This window comes from Nyctereutes procyonoides, unplaced genomic scaffold (genome assembly GCF_905146905.1).
Source record: "Nyctereutes procyonoides isolate TBG_1078 unplaced genomic scaffold, NYPRO_anot_genome, whole genome shotgun sequence".
Taxonomy (NCBI): Eukaryota; Metazoa; Chordata; class Mammalia; order Carnivora; family Canidae; genus Nyctereutes; species Nyctereutes procyonoides.
Window position 1 is genome coordinate 6,762,166 of NW_026575126.1, and position 14,799 is coordinate 6,776,964.

The following is a 14,799-nucleotide window of genomic DNA, read 5'->3' on the forward strand; positions in this document are numbered from 1 at the left end:
TTTCCAAAAGGAAAATAGGTAATAGGTAGACATTTCAGGCAAAAAGGAGTAAGACATGAAGAAAGGTGAACAAAAGCACAAAAGCAGGAAGTACAAAGCTTATTTGGGCAGTAAAGAGAGAGGCACAACTGGTAGATTTATTATGAGGTTAGTCACCAAACTATTGAGTGTTTGTAATGCTCTAATCTAGAACAGCACAGTATAACAGGGTGGTCACTAGCCATACGTGGCTGTTAAGTTCTTGAAATGTGTTTAGTGTGACTAAGAAGCACAATTTTTAATTTACTTTAATTTTAATGAATTTAAATTTAAAAGGTGAAGGGGCTTCTGGCTGGCCCAGTCTATAGAGCATGTGACTCTTGATCTTGGGGTTGTGAATTCAAGCACCACATTGGGTATAGAGATTACTTAAATATAAAATTTCTTTTAAAAATTAAAAACTGAAGCATTCCATATAGTCAGCTCTTCCAGTCCTAGATATACACCACAGAAGACTGAAAACTAGAACTCAGATACTTGTATGCAAATATTTGTTACAGCATTATTCTCAATAACTAAAAGGTAAGAGCAACCCAAATGTCCTTGGAATGTGCTTATTTCAATATTTTATCAACAAATAAATAGATATTGTTGGGGAGCAAGAATGCCTTACCCTCTTCACAGGGAGCAAGAACTCTTGTCCCCTTCAAGGTCCCTCTGGCTGGACTAAGAATCAATTCAACATGAGACAAATAAAAAGGAGAAAATCAAATTAATAAAAGTACATATGGGGACTCCACACAGACATGGAAATTCTAAAACCAGGCAAAATAAGGTATATATGTCATTCTGCAGTAAAGAAAAAGGAGTTAGGATCTTGGATTTCAGAGAACAGGATTACATTTCACAGGATGATAAGAAGAAGAGATGTTTGGTAATTAGATGTTTTCTGTACCATACAGATGGGTCACTCAGATAAAATTTCTGTTAATAACCCTTATACTGGGAAAGACCCCCAATTTAGATTCTTTTGTGTGGTTAAAGGAGAGACAAAAGTCTCTTTGGAGCCCCAAGTTCTCAAATATCTTCTGCTCAAATTAATCCATATGCCAAAGTGGCACATTGTGGGGATGGAGTCTATTTTGAACCCCTTTAGTATCAACAAATGAATAAACAGAATGTGGTATATACATGCAATGGAATAAAAATCAGCTGTAAAAAGAAATGGTTCTTTTTTTTTTTTTAAAGAAATGGTTCTGATACAACATGAGTGAACCTTGAAAACATTATGCTAAGTGAAATAAGCCAGGCAGAAAGGACAAATATTTGAGGATTCCACCTATATGAAATATACCCAAAAAAGGGCAAATCCATAGAGACAGAAAGTATAGGGCTGCCAGAGGTTAAGCAAGTGGTGAATGATGAATTACTGCTTATTAGGTACAGAGTTTCTGTTTAGGTGAAGAAAAAGTTTGGATATAGAGAGGGATATGATTGTACAACATTGTAAATGAAATGAATGCCATTTAATTACACCCTTAAAATCATTAAAATAGCAAATTTTATGTTATATATTGTATTATAGTAAACTTTAAACAGTGTAAAATATTTTTCTGTTAAATATCTCTATTGTTTTGGTAGTTCTACACTTCACTTTAACTGTCACATTGTATAATATGTTATTGTAAGACAAAGCATAGCTTTCGTGACTTAAGAAAAGTGTTTTTAGGCCTCTAGCTACCTTGTGATCTATGCCTGACCTGTACTTGCCCAAAGCATATTTCTTCCAGAATTTCCTGAGATATGTTGAAACTGCAGAATAGACCCCAGTAGATAATGATGTTAAGGGAACAAAAAAAAAAAATGTAAGAACAAACAGTAACTATCAGGCCAGGAGATAGTCTAATCATATCATAGACAGTAAATTAGTGGTAAAACTCCACTGTAAAACTAGCACTGATTCAAAGTTAAGATTTGCCTGACATACACTCTTGTGTTATCTTTGCAGGATCTAAACCCCTTCAAGTACTCAAGCACTCAATACTGGACCAACTAGAGCCAGAGAATTGATGATGGTCACCCTTACTGGCCTGTGACTTTGACCTGGATTTAGTCACCTACAGATGACTTTTGTCCCAATTCCCTGCTGTATCCCCATTGTCCAGCCCCTTCATGAATATGTATTCATCCTTATGTTAAAGCTTCCCTAATTTTGTTGTTGGGGAGACACTGCTTTAGGAAAGTTCACTGCTGTTTTCCTTTATGTGTTAAGAGTAAAACTCTTCCTTTTCCTATTCTTTGTTTTGTTGTGTGTTTTAACTTGATACCAACCAGAAGGCAAACCCAGGTTCTGGTAACACTCTCAACAGTGGGGAAAAAAAAATCAATGAAGTCAAACCATATCTGATATAAATCAACTGTCCAACAAATATTGTTTTAATGACTTATAAAAGGATCTGAGCTTTTAACTTTAACCAGTGATAAACTGAATTGGATTTTTGCAAACACAAAATTAACATAGAAAGATAGTGATCCCAGGTTTCGGCACCAAAAAAAAAAAAAAAAAAAAAAAAGATAGTGAAAGAATTATTATTTCAGTCATGGAAGTTAGATTGGAAGCTTTTAAGGAAAAGACTAAAAATGAAAATTATATTTTACAAAAAGTGAAAGATTTTCAATTAAGTCACAAAACAATTGGCTCTAGAATACAAGACCTTTCAAACAATATCAAAGACCAGGAAATCCAAATATCAAAAACTTATGAACTTATTTTTGCCTTAGATTAGTCATACAAAATGAGACACTTTCACAAATGTATATCCATGCAAAAGAATGAAGCTGGACCCCTATCTCACACCATACACAAAAGTAACTCATGCTGAATCATAGACTTAAATGCAAGACATAAAACTATAAAACAGAAGAAAAACAAGAGTAAATACTTATAATTTTGGGTTAGGAAAAGCCTTCTTAGATATGATAACAAACAAACAAGCAACAAGAGAAAAACAGATAAATCAGACTTCAAAATTAAAAACTTCTTTGCTTCAAAAGTCACCATCAAAAAAGAGGAAAAAAATAACTCACCGAAGGGGAGAAAGTATTTGCAAATAATGTATCTAATGAGGGACCTATAATATATACAGAACTCTTACAGTACAATAATAAAATAAATGGCCAAATTTTAAAATGGGTAAAGGCTCTGAGTGGCTATTTCTCCCAGAACATGTACAAATGATCAATATGCAAATGAAAAGATGCTTGACATCATTAGTCACCGGGAAAATGCAAATCAAAACCACAATGAAATATCATTTCACATCCCCTAGAATAGTAATCATTAAAAGGACCCCAGTACACTCTTGTGGAGAGTGGAAAGAATGTAGAGAAATTAAACCCTTCATATATTGCTGGTGGGAATGTAATATGATGCAGCTTCTTTGGGAAACAGTTTGAGAACTCCTCAGTTGTTAAACATAGTTACCATATGACCCCACAATTCCAGTTCTAGGTATATCCCCAAGAGAAATTAATAAATATATCTATATAAAAATCTGTACATTGATGTTTATAACAGAATTAGTCCTAATAGCCAAAAAGAAAGAACCTAAATGCCTATCAACTGATGAGTACATAAATAAAATGTGGTACATATCTATATACTAGAATATTCAACCATAAAAAGAAATGACATACTGATATATGCAACAACACGGATAAACCTTGAAAACATGATGTTAACTGAAAGAAGCCAGTCACAAAAGACCACATGTTCTATTATTCCAAATATATGAAATGAACAGATTAGGCAAATCTATAGAAACAGAAATTAAAGTTTGCCAGGGCCTGGGAGGAGGTGGGAATATGGAGTGACTGCTAATGGGTATGGGGTTTCTTTGAGGGATGATGAAATGCTCAAACATTAGACGATTTGTGATCGTTACACAGTTCTGTGAATATACTAAAAACCATTACATCGTGTGTTTTAAAAGTGTGAATTTGAAGCTACTTGAATTGTATCTCAATAAAGCCATAAAGGAAAAGAAAGAGAGAGAGGGAGGGAGGAAGGAAAAGAAATGGGATGGAAGAGAAGAAGTTAGTGTAGAGAAGAGAGGAAAGAAGATGAGAAAATGAGAAGAACAAGAGTTACACTTGTGGGCTTTCCCCTCAATAAGGAATAAAGAATAAAGGGTGGGATAGCCCCACATCGAGCTCCCTGCAGGGAGCTTGCTTCTCCCTCTGCCTGTGTCTCTGCTTCTCTCTTTCTCTCTGTGTCTCTCATGAATAAATAAATAAAACCTTCTTTAAAAAAAAAAGGGTGGGATAGAGAGAGGGTTGAACATAGTTTCAGAGTGAAAGGCAATATATCAATAGAAAAAAAAAGAGATTAAACAGACCATCACCACGAATTATAAAGTGAATCTAAAGTTTTCTTGGAGAGATGAAAGTAAAATACTACAATTCCTCCTACTGAATAATTTTATTAGTATATGATGATTTCTATTATATAACTGTGTAGAGATTGGACCATACAGGGCCCTAACCTTTTACTGAGTTTATGTTATAAAAGAGATTTGGACAAAGAGAACACAGGAGAAAATATTTGATTTGACAAGCAGTTTTGGGAATTTCACCAAAGGTGACATCTGAGCTGCCTCTCAAGGGTGAGTAATAATTTGAGGGGGATCCAAGAGGCAGGGTATTATATGTAGAGGGATCAGTTTATGGAGAGGCATGATGGTATGAAAGAGAATGGCATAGAAGAGAAATATGAGGGAGAGGAGGCAGAGAAGTCTCATGGGGTTAGGATGAAGTTTTAAATTTATTCTATAAATAACAAGCCAAGGTGGTATTAAAATTCGAGATATGATCGAATGTTCATTTTAGAAAGATAAGCAAGGCGGTATATAAAAGGGAAAAGGTTTGGGATGTGTAATTGAGGTAGACACTGGGGAGTCTGCGATTTCCTCTTCAAGGCCCATGCACCCATTCCCACACTGTTATGGATACCAGGTCCTGATAGGTCTCAGCTGCCACTCTTTTTAAATTTCCTTAGCCGGGATGAACTGCCTCATCCAATGACAGCCTAATGCAGGGATATACACTCAAATCTCTTGCCTCAGTTTGGGATAACTCTGAAGGCCCATCCCAGCTCCAGAGCTTTCTGTAGGACTGGCTGAGGCTTCAGTTCCCACCACATTGAGTCAGCTTCTTCCACCCAACACTATTGTTCTTTCTTCCTGAGAAGTCTATCTCCTAAAGCATGCTCCCCAGGAAACAGTCTGAATTCAATTGCCCATTTCCAAAGAGCATGATCCAAGATGTGGTGTACATTACATCAACAGTTAAAAGCAACAAAGAGAAACCAACCAGGAAAGGAAACTTAAGAATGTCAGTGCAAGAGAGAATGGAGAACAAGAAAAGAATAATAATGCCAAAGCCAATGGAAAAATCAATTTAAAAGGAAGGAATGGTCTCCAGTGTTGAATGCTACTGAAAATAAGGACTCATCAATCAGGCTAAATTTTTACCTTCTCAATTGCCTTTTGATTTTTAAATATTTTATTTATTTATTTTTTATTTATTTATTCATTCATTCATTTACTTATTTATGAGAAAAACAGCATGAACAGAGGGAAGAGGTAGAGGGAGAAGCAGAAGAAAATTGCTCACTGAGCACAGAGCCCAGTGAGCCCCAATGCAGGGCTTGATCTCACAACCTGAGCAAACCTGAGATCACGACCTAAGCCCAATCAATAGACGCTCAACTGACTGAGCCACCTAGGTATCCCCCTTTCTGTTTTTAGGTTGATAATTGGCTTTTATAGATAAGTCTTGATCATTTTTTCTCCTATAAAGTTAAAAAAAATACATAAGCCTACTCCTATAGCTGTCTATTACAAAGGAGAGATTAAAAATTGATCATAAATACAATGAAGAACTGACTTAAGAATTCAGGAAAAAGAATTTTATTAAGAAAGTGTAAGGCAAATGAATTGGATCTTAGTGTCTGGCATAGAATAAGCACTATATGTATTAGCTATATTTTTAATTGTCTTTCCTAGCAGTGTGTTCATCTTAGAGCATTTTCCGCTTGACAGCATCAGTTGATGTTTTAAAGCTGAGAAAAATGTAAACAGATGGATTAGGATAATATATGGAAAACACTTCTCTTGATTTTCTTTTATTCATTGATTCATTTGACATGTATGATGATTTTGAAAAATGATTCTAAAATCAAAATGTCTGGATCTGAAACCCAGTACTGTCACACTTACTAATCATATAGCTAGGGACATATTATATAATTGCTCTGAATCTCAGGTTCTTCACCTATAAAATTGGAAAACTAATTTTTCCAATTTTGTGGGATGCCTGGGTGCCTCAGTGCTTAAGCGTCTGCCTTAGGCTCAGGGCGTGATCCTGGAATCCTGGGATTGAGTCCTGCAATGGGCTCCCTGAGAGGAGCCTGCTTCTCCCTCTGCCTGTGTCTCTGCCTCTGTGTGTCTCTCATGAATAAATAAAATCTAAAAAAAAAAAAAAAGAGAGAGTACCTATTTTGCAGGGTTGTTGTGAAGAATACCTTACATGTAAAAGAAATTCTGAAAAGTGCCTGGTACATAGTAAGAGCTCAATGAAAATTTATTAGAATTATTATTCACAAAGCTCATGAACTTCAACTATGAATGCCAGGTACTCTGTTAGGCTCTGTCAGGAAAAAATTAAATAAATCATAGTGCTTGCTTTCAAGGAAATGAATATCTAGATGGAAAATAGATATGTAAATAATCATATAATAATGCAGAGTACTAAGTGCTAATATAGATAAGGAAAACTTGCTTTGAGATACAAACAAAAAGGGAATTTAGGGCACAATAAGTTTTTTTTTAAATAATCTCTACCCCCAATGTGGGGCTCCAACCCATAACCCTGGAATCAAGAGCCACATGCTCCACCAACTGAGCCAACCAGGTGCTCCAAGATAATGCATTTAAACTTGACTTATAAGGGACTAGGAAACTTGAAATGTTTCAAGCAAGGAAGCAGAATTTCTAAACCTATGTTCGAGAGCAGTAACTCTAGAAGAAATTTAAAGAATACGTTAAAAGACATGAATTTTGTGATTATTGTCATACACCAGGCAAGAGAGGTTTACAGACCTAAACACAAAGGAAATAGGGATGGAGAAGAAATGTGCTGGAGAGCACAACCAGCAGTACCTAATGACTGTTTCATGAGGCTGCAAGGGAGAAGTGTGAATTGACAAAAATGACAAGGTCTCTAGGTTTGGGTGACATCCTAGATAATATTACTATTCATAGGAGTATAGAAAGAAAAACATGCTTAGGGGAGAAGGTTCTTTAATACTTACAGGTGTTTTGTTTGAGGTACTTATGGTATATCTAGGCAGGTATTTGAAGTACAAGAACAGAGATCAGAAGAGCATTATGTATTTAAGGTTTATCAATAGCGTCTAAAATTGAAGAAGCAGGTGAGACTGATAAAAGAATTTGATGGGAAAACTTATAAGAATTAAAACATGACAAGGTACACAGGCATGCCTTTAAATGGACTAGCCATTAGATCCTCTTGAATTAGTTTTTCCCAAAAAGACATTAGAAGTGTTGGCCCTTTTATTCAAGGCATAGTGAATTACCTGTCTTCCATTATCAGTGGTATACTTATAATTCAGATTCAGTACTTGATGTAGTCTTGCCAAATTATTGTACACACTCTTGACCTTCCTTTTATAATATTTATTACAATTATATAATAATAGCTAACACATAGCAATTATTAACTCAATTGTCACAACATCTCTATGATGTAAATATGGTAAAAAATTAAAGGATTCTTAAAGACTACGACACCATATTTATCATCTTCATCATAATATTAGAGGTTGGCAGTTATCATTAAAGCAATTTTTATGTGACAGGTATAATGACTATGATATCCACCATCGTTTCAAAACCACACAAGTGAAGCACAGAAGTACTTCTGTGATTAAAACATAGTAAGTGGACTCTAGTTCTAATCATTATTTTATAAACTGGAAGAGTATTTGATGAGGAAGAATGGACTGAAGTGGGTTCCTGAGGACTATAAACTTTTATCCAAAATTCACTGTATCAACAACTTATCAAACATACATAGAATATATATTGATTATATAAAGATACTCACTGGACAGGATGATAAAGATGAATATGGTACATCAAGTCAGTGTGACTTCAGAACCCACCCACCTCACATTTATGTTCATGGTATTTCTAATCTTTGTCCTTATAATTACAAGCAACCCATTAAAATGCACTGTGACGTAAGCTACAACACATACATAGAGTCTTCATATGAAAATGAAATGAGGGGATCCTTGGGTGGCTCAGCGGTTTAGCACGTGCCTTCGGCCTGGGGCATGATCCTGGAGTCCCGGGGATCAAGTCCCACATCGGGCTCCCTGCATGGGGCCTGCTTCTCCCTCTGCCTGTGTCTCTGCCTCTCTCTCTCTCTCTCTCTCTCTCTCTCCCTCTCCCTCAAGAATAAATAAATAAAATCTTTTTTAAAAAAAGAAAATGAAATGAAATAAACCCAGTGGGCAGCAGGAACACTGCAGGGTTCTCCCCCAAGGATTTTTTTTATAAATTAATTTTTATTGGTGTTCAATTTACCAACATACAGAATAACACCCAGTGCTCATCCCGTCAAGTGTACCCCTCAGTGCCCGTCACCCATTCACCCCCACCCCCCGCCCTCCTCCCCCTCTACCACCCCTAGTTCATTTCCCAGAGTTAGAAGTCTTTATGTTCTGTGTCCCTTTCTGATATCTCCCACACATTTCTTCTCCCTTCCCTTATATTCCCTTTCACTATTATTCATATTCCCCAAATGAATGAGAACATACACTGTTTGTCCTTCTCCGGTTACTGTGGCCAAGTTCAAAAAGGGTGTTGCCTGAGTTCTCCTCTGGGATTTTGATGGAATCTTGTCTCACATTTAGATCTTTCATCCATTTTGAGTTTATCTTTGTGTATGGTGCAAGAGAGTGGTCCAGTTTCATTCTTCTGCATGTGGATGTCCAATTTTCCCAGCACCATTTATTGAAGAGACTGTCTTTCTTCCAGTGGATCGTCTTTCCTCCTTTATCGTATATTAGTTGACCATAAAGTTCAGGGTCCACTTCTGGGTTCTCTATTCTGTTCCATTGATCTATGTGTCTGTTTTTGTGCCAGTACCACACTGTCTTGATGAACACAGCTTTGTAGTACAACCTGAAATCTGGCATTGTGATGCCCCCAGATATGGTTTTCTTTTTTTAAAATTCCCCTGGCTGTTTGGGGTCTTTTCTGATTCCACACAAATCTTAAAATAATTTGTTCTAAGTCTCTGAAGAAAGTCCATGGTATTTTGAGAGGGATTGCATTATACGTGTAAATTGCCCTGGGTAACATTGACATTTTCACAATATTAATTCTGCCAATCCATGAGCATGGAATATTTTTCCATCTCTTTGTGTCTTCCTCAATTTCTTTCAGAAGTGTTCTATAGTTTTTAGGGTATATTTTGAGCACCATTTGAATGGTAAATGGTTCTCCAACCTTTTATTTTCAGGTTGTAGGTGTCCTTCTGTCTAAAATGAGTCTCTTGTAGACAGCAAATAGATGGGTCCTGTTTTTTTATCCAGTCTGAAACTCTGCGCCTTTTGATGGGGTCATTAAGCCCATTCACGTTCAGAGTTACTATTGACAGATATGAGTTTAGTGTCATCATGGTATCTATTTAGTCCTTGTTTTTGTGGATTGTTCCACTGAACTTCTTCTTAAAGGGGAGTTTTAAGAGTCCCCCTTAAAATTTCTTGCAGAGCTGGTTTGGAGGTCACATATTCTTTCAGTTCCTGCCCATCTTGGAAGCTCTTTATCTCTCCTTCCATTTTGAATGAGAGCCTTGCTGGATAAAGTATTCTTGGTTGCATGTTCTTCTCATTTAGGACCCTGAATATGTCCTGCCAGCCCTTTCTGGCCTGCCAGGTCTCTGTGGAGAGGTCTGCTGTTACCCTAATATTCCTCCCCATGAAAGTCAGGGACTTCTTGTCTCTTGCTGCTTTAAGGATCTTCTCTTTATCTTTGGAATTGGCAAGCTTCACTATTAGATGTCGAGGTGTTGAACGGTTTTTATTGATTTTAGGGGGGGATCTCTCTATTTCCTGGATCTGAATGCCTGTTTCCCTTCCCAGATTGGGAAAGTTTTCAGCTAGGATTTGTTCAAATACATATTCTGGCCCTCTGTCCCTTTCGGCGCCCTCGGGAACCCCAATTAAACGTAGGTTTTTCTTCCTTAGACTGTCATTTATTTCCCTTAATCTGTCTTCATGGTCCCTTAATTGATTGTCTCTTTTTTCCTCAGTTTCCCTCTTTGCCATTAACTTGTCTTCTATGTCACTCACTCGTTCTTCCACCTCGTTAACTAACCTCGTCGTTAGGACTTCTAGTTTGGATTGCATCTCATTCAATTGATTTTTAATTTCTGCCTGATTGGATCTAAATTCTGCAGTCAGGAAGTCTCGTGAGTCCTTAATGCTTTTTTCTAGAGCCACCAGTAGCTGTATAATGGTGCTTCTGAATTGGCTTTCTGACATTGAAGTGTAATCCAGATTTTGTAACTCTGTGGGAGAGAGGGCTGTTTCTGATTCTTTCTTTTGAGGTGAGGTTTTCCTTCTAGTCATTTTGCTCAGTGCGGAGTGGCCAAAAACAAGTTGTATTGGGAAAAGGAGAGAAAGAGAGAGAAGGAAAGAAAAGAGAAAAAGAAAAAAGAAAAAGAAAAGAAAAAGGAAAAAAGAGAAGAAAAAGGGAAAGAAAAAGAAAGAAAGGTGAAAAAAAAGGGGGGTGGGGGAAGCAATCAGAAATCAAAAAGAAAAGAAAAAAGAAAAAAAGAAAAAAAAAACACGGGGGAGTATTTCTGTAGACTTTAAGTCCCTTGACTTCCCCTGGAACTGGTCCGTCCAGCTGGTCTTCTGGGGGAGGGGCCTGCTGTGCTGATTTTCAGGTGTTAGCACTTGGGGGAGCTGCTCTGCCCCTGCCTGCTGCAGGGCTCAGCGGGGGTTGTTTACCCCGTGGGGCCCCAGGAGGAACAGCCGCAGTTGCTATGGCAACTCTGGAAGCCTGGATTCAGCCTCCGCAGGAACTACGGGGCTCGGGTCTCTCGGTTCTCCGTCCGCAGGGCCTGGAGGCTCCGGGGCGGGGCCGCTGATCTGCTCAGCTCGGGGCAGGAGCGTCCTCGCTGTCCTGGGCCCTCCCGGCCTCTGCCTGTCCCGGGGGAGGCCGGATCCTGGGCTGTGTCCCGGCGCCCTGTGCTCCGGGGCCTGCGCTGGTGGATTCGCGCTCCCGCCCCGCAGCCCCCTCCGCGGAGCCGCCGCCCGAGCCCCTCCGAGCTGCTCCGGTCGGTCCCGCCGTGCGCGCTGCAGCCCTTAGGGAGCTCGGCGCACTCTCCCGGGGCGCAGGTGTCTGTTAGTGTCCCCGGGAGCCCGAGGGCATCCCCGCCCTCCTGGGTCCTGCTCCAACTCCCTGCGAGCCCCTTTCCGCCCGCCCGGGAAGGTTGGTGCAGCTCCTGCTCCTCCGGGACGGGGCTCTCCTGTCCTGGGGACACTCGCCCCGGCCTCAGCCCGGCTCCTCGCGGGGCCCCTCCCCCTCGGAGGCCTTTTGTGTCTTTATTTCTTTTTCCCCGTCTTCCTACCTTGATAGAAGCGCGGACTCTTCTCACTGTAGCGTTCCAGCTGGTCTCTCTTTACATCTCAGGCCGAATTCGTAGATTTTCAGGATGGTTTGAAGGTTATCTAGGTAACTTGGTGGGGACAGGTGATTTGGGGACCCTGCTCTTCCGCCGTCTTGCCCCTCCCCTCCCCCAAGGATTTATGTTGCAAGAAATGGAGGGTTAACCAAAGTGGAAAAGCTGAAGAAAGATCTGACCTCTTTTTACACAGAGACAGCAATCAAATGTTCCCCACAGCTGAAATGATAAGTTTTCTCAGACAACCCATAAGTAACTGAATTTGCTTTCCCTAATATTAATCTTGCTGTCCTGCTGCAGGGCCAGTTGTTCCTCTTTAGCTAGTTTTTAGCCAATCAACTCATCCAAGGACAACAAAGAAGTTTTACTGTTCTATTGCTAGTCTATGGTTCTTGTTTGAATAAATTCCACCTTATTTTTTTTTTCAATAACAACCAGTCTATGGTTGATTATCTCCCTCCTACCTAAGTAAACTCAGCTTTTTTTTTAACCTCCCCCCAGCTCTGTTTTTAAGGCAACTAAATGAATCAGAGCTATCAGAAGCCTGCAGCCTAAGAAAACACCTCACCCACCTCCTGCCTTACCTTTTCTCACTTCTGTGGGTGTTATTGTTCAGGTACCAAACTTGTCCTCTCCTGCATGCTGATCCTGGGTTTTGGCCACATCTGATTTTTGTCCTCAGCTGCTGTTAAAATCATGCGGGGGCAGCTATTTTCGTGGTGGTCTCACAGGTGGCAGGAGACTGAAGAAGTTGGTTGTTGGTTTGCCGTCTTAATTGTTTGCTTGTCTGTCTCAGAAATTCCAGTATCTCCTGATATCTGTTTGCTACTAGATCATGAGGTAATATGGTCAAACGTGGGTGGCTGGTCTGAATCTTGGAGTTGAAAACCAGTCCCTGTCAAATCCTACCTCCCTGATTTGTTGACTTTTCCAACTGCTGCCAGAACTTCATGTTGTTTATCCTTATGCTCTATATTTTCTTTTGTTAGTTTTTTGTAGGTCTTTGTACTGAAAGAGAAAAGCCCTTTTCCTTCTTTAGAAAAGAAAAAAGATATGTAAGTTATCTACTACTGTGTAACAAACCACACAAAACTTAGTGGATTAAAACAATTTGTTATTTCTCCAAATGTTTGTTGACGTTCTTCTGCTAACCGCACCAAGGCTCACTCACGCAATTGCAATCATCCGTGAGCTCAACCAGGCTGATGGTCTAAGACAACTTCTCAATCGTGTCTGGGGTCTCAGCTGGGTTAACTAGATGCCTCGGCCAGCGGGGCCTCTCTCCATGTGTTTCATGCTGACTTTTTCACACGGTGGTGATAGTGTTCAGAGAGGGTAATACCCACTGCACAGATGCTTGCCAAGCCCTGCGTGTGTGTACTTGCTGATCTCTAACAGGAACAGGTCACACAGCCAAGTCCAGGATCAAGGTGGAAGAGAAACATAAAACATACAGAGAAGCGTGATACAGAAGGATGAGACAAGGAAATCAATCTTTCATAATACTCTGCTTATAATGGCAGCTCTTTCTGTACCTGGACTGATTCCCTCTCATTATCTCTCTTTCTCTTTTGGGAACCTTTCCAAGATTAATTGATGATAAAGGTCTAATTCTGGGGCACACTGTAGGGATATATTCAATACAAAAAGATCTATCTTCAAAGGAAAAAAAAAACATGGAAAAATTGAAAATGGTTTTGTACACCTTGTAAAATAGAGCCGGACTTCTAAAATAGCTTTGCTTGGTGTGCATTTCAATTTTGTGAATAAGCTTGAATGTCTTTGGGATGAGAATGACTGCCTCCAGCCTCTTTGGGGCATTGTGACATTCTAAGGAAACTCAAGGATTCAAAGTGCGTGGATTCAAATGCGTGGTATTTGTTTTATTTTGTTTTGTTTTTTTTCCTCCTGGAAAAGAAATAAGAAAGTCGCATGGAAATATACACAAATGAGCCAAGTAAAAATGTGAGGGAGAGCTTTGTGTAAACTACAGTGAGGTGTTACAAAATCCTGCAGTAGAACTGTTAAGTTGACCATGTCTGGAAAGTACTCTCCAAAAAAGCACATAATAAAATATGAGGAAAAGCAACTTTACATTCTTCCAGAGTTCCCTTCCTTGCACAGGGGTTTATAAGATTCATCTGCTAAATATGAAATATTGTCTAAATAAACAAAAGCATATTTTTGTCTATTTCTCAAGAAAATTTTAAAATGTAATTGTAAAGTATTAAATTTAAAGAACTCTGGTTGACTTATAAAGGCTAATAAGACATTCAATAATCTTCAGGAAGCAAATTAAGCTTTAAGTGTGCTGACAATTTATAAAAGCTTCAGAGGCTTACTGATACTGTAATGCAATGAAAGAGAAAAAAAATAAAATAGAGTGGGAAGAGGAGTAGAAAAATTAGGAGGAGTTGCTTAAAAAGTTTAAACAGTTGGTATATGAATACAGGGGAAATTATATAAGGATGAGTTTAGGTTATATTTCTATCAAGGTGAATCTTTGAACAAATTAATGGGTTTGATAATTTGGGTTTAAAAATAGTTAATATGTTCTCGATTTTAATATAGTGTGAAGCATGTTAGCATAATATTATTTTCTCATGGAAAGCCTAATTAATTCTAACTTTCTAGATTTCCTATACTGATTTTTTACTTCCATTAAATGTTTAAAGTTATAAACATAAAAATTATGGTTCAACTATCTTTTGAAATATTTACTCTTGTTAACTTCAGACAATACTATTACAAATCAAACATTCCTAGTATCTGTGCTCATATTACCTAGAAAAAAATTTAAATATTTGTTCTCTGAAGAATTAGATTACGTTTATCTTTAAATCAACCTCAAACAAGATTTCCAAAATCCCTAGCAGGGAATGTAGACTATTGTTAAATTAATATCATCGAGTTAAAATAACCTGAGACTACGTGGACAATTCCTAATTAGGTAGATCTAAATTCATTAAAAAAATAGAATACAAAAACAAGCAAACATAGTTTTATTATATATGTGCGTCTTTTATTTGTATACAT

At 38.4% G+C, this 14,799-nt stretch overlaps 1 protein-coding gene across 2 annotated transcripts in view; it reads right to left on the bottom strand.

Annotated features, from left to right (window-relative positions):
* Window positions 1-12,585, bottom strand: part of SLC44A5 (solute carrier family 44 member 5) — a 379,443-nt gene extending 366,858 nt beyond the window's left edge. Inside the window, exon 1 of one of the 2 annotated variants that reach the window (XM_055339206.1) lies at window positions 12,348-12,585. The gene's annotated coding sequence lies outside the window, so the exon portion shown is untranslated. Of the gene's footprint in view, window positions 1-11,709; window positions 12,273-12,347 lie in introns of those variants that run through there. The other variant, XM_055339207.1, reaches the window with a different exon arrangement.
* Between the last annotated feature and the right edge of the window lie 2,214 nt (window positions 12,586-14,799).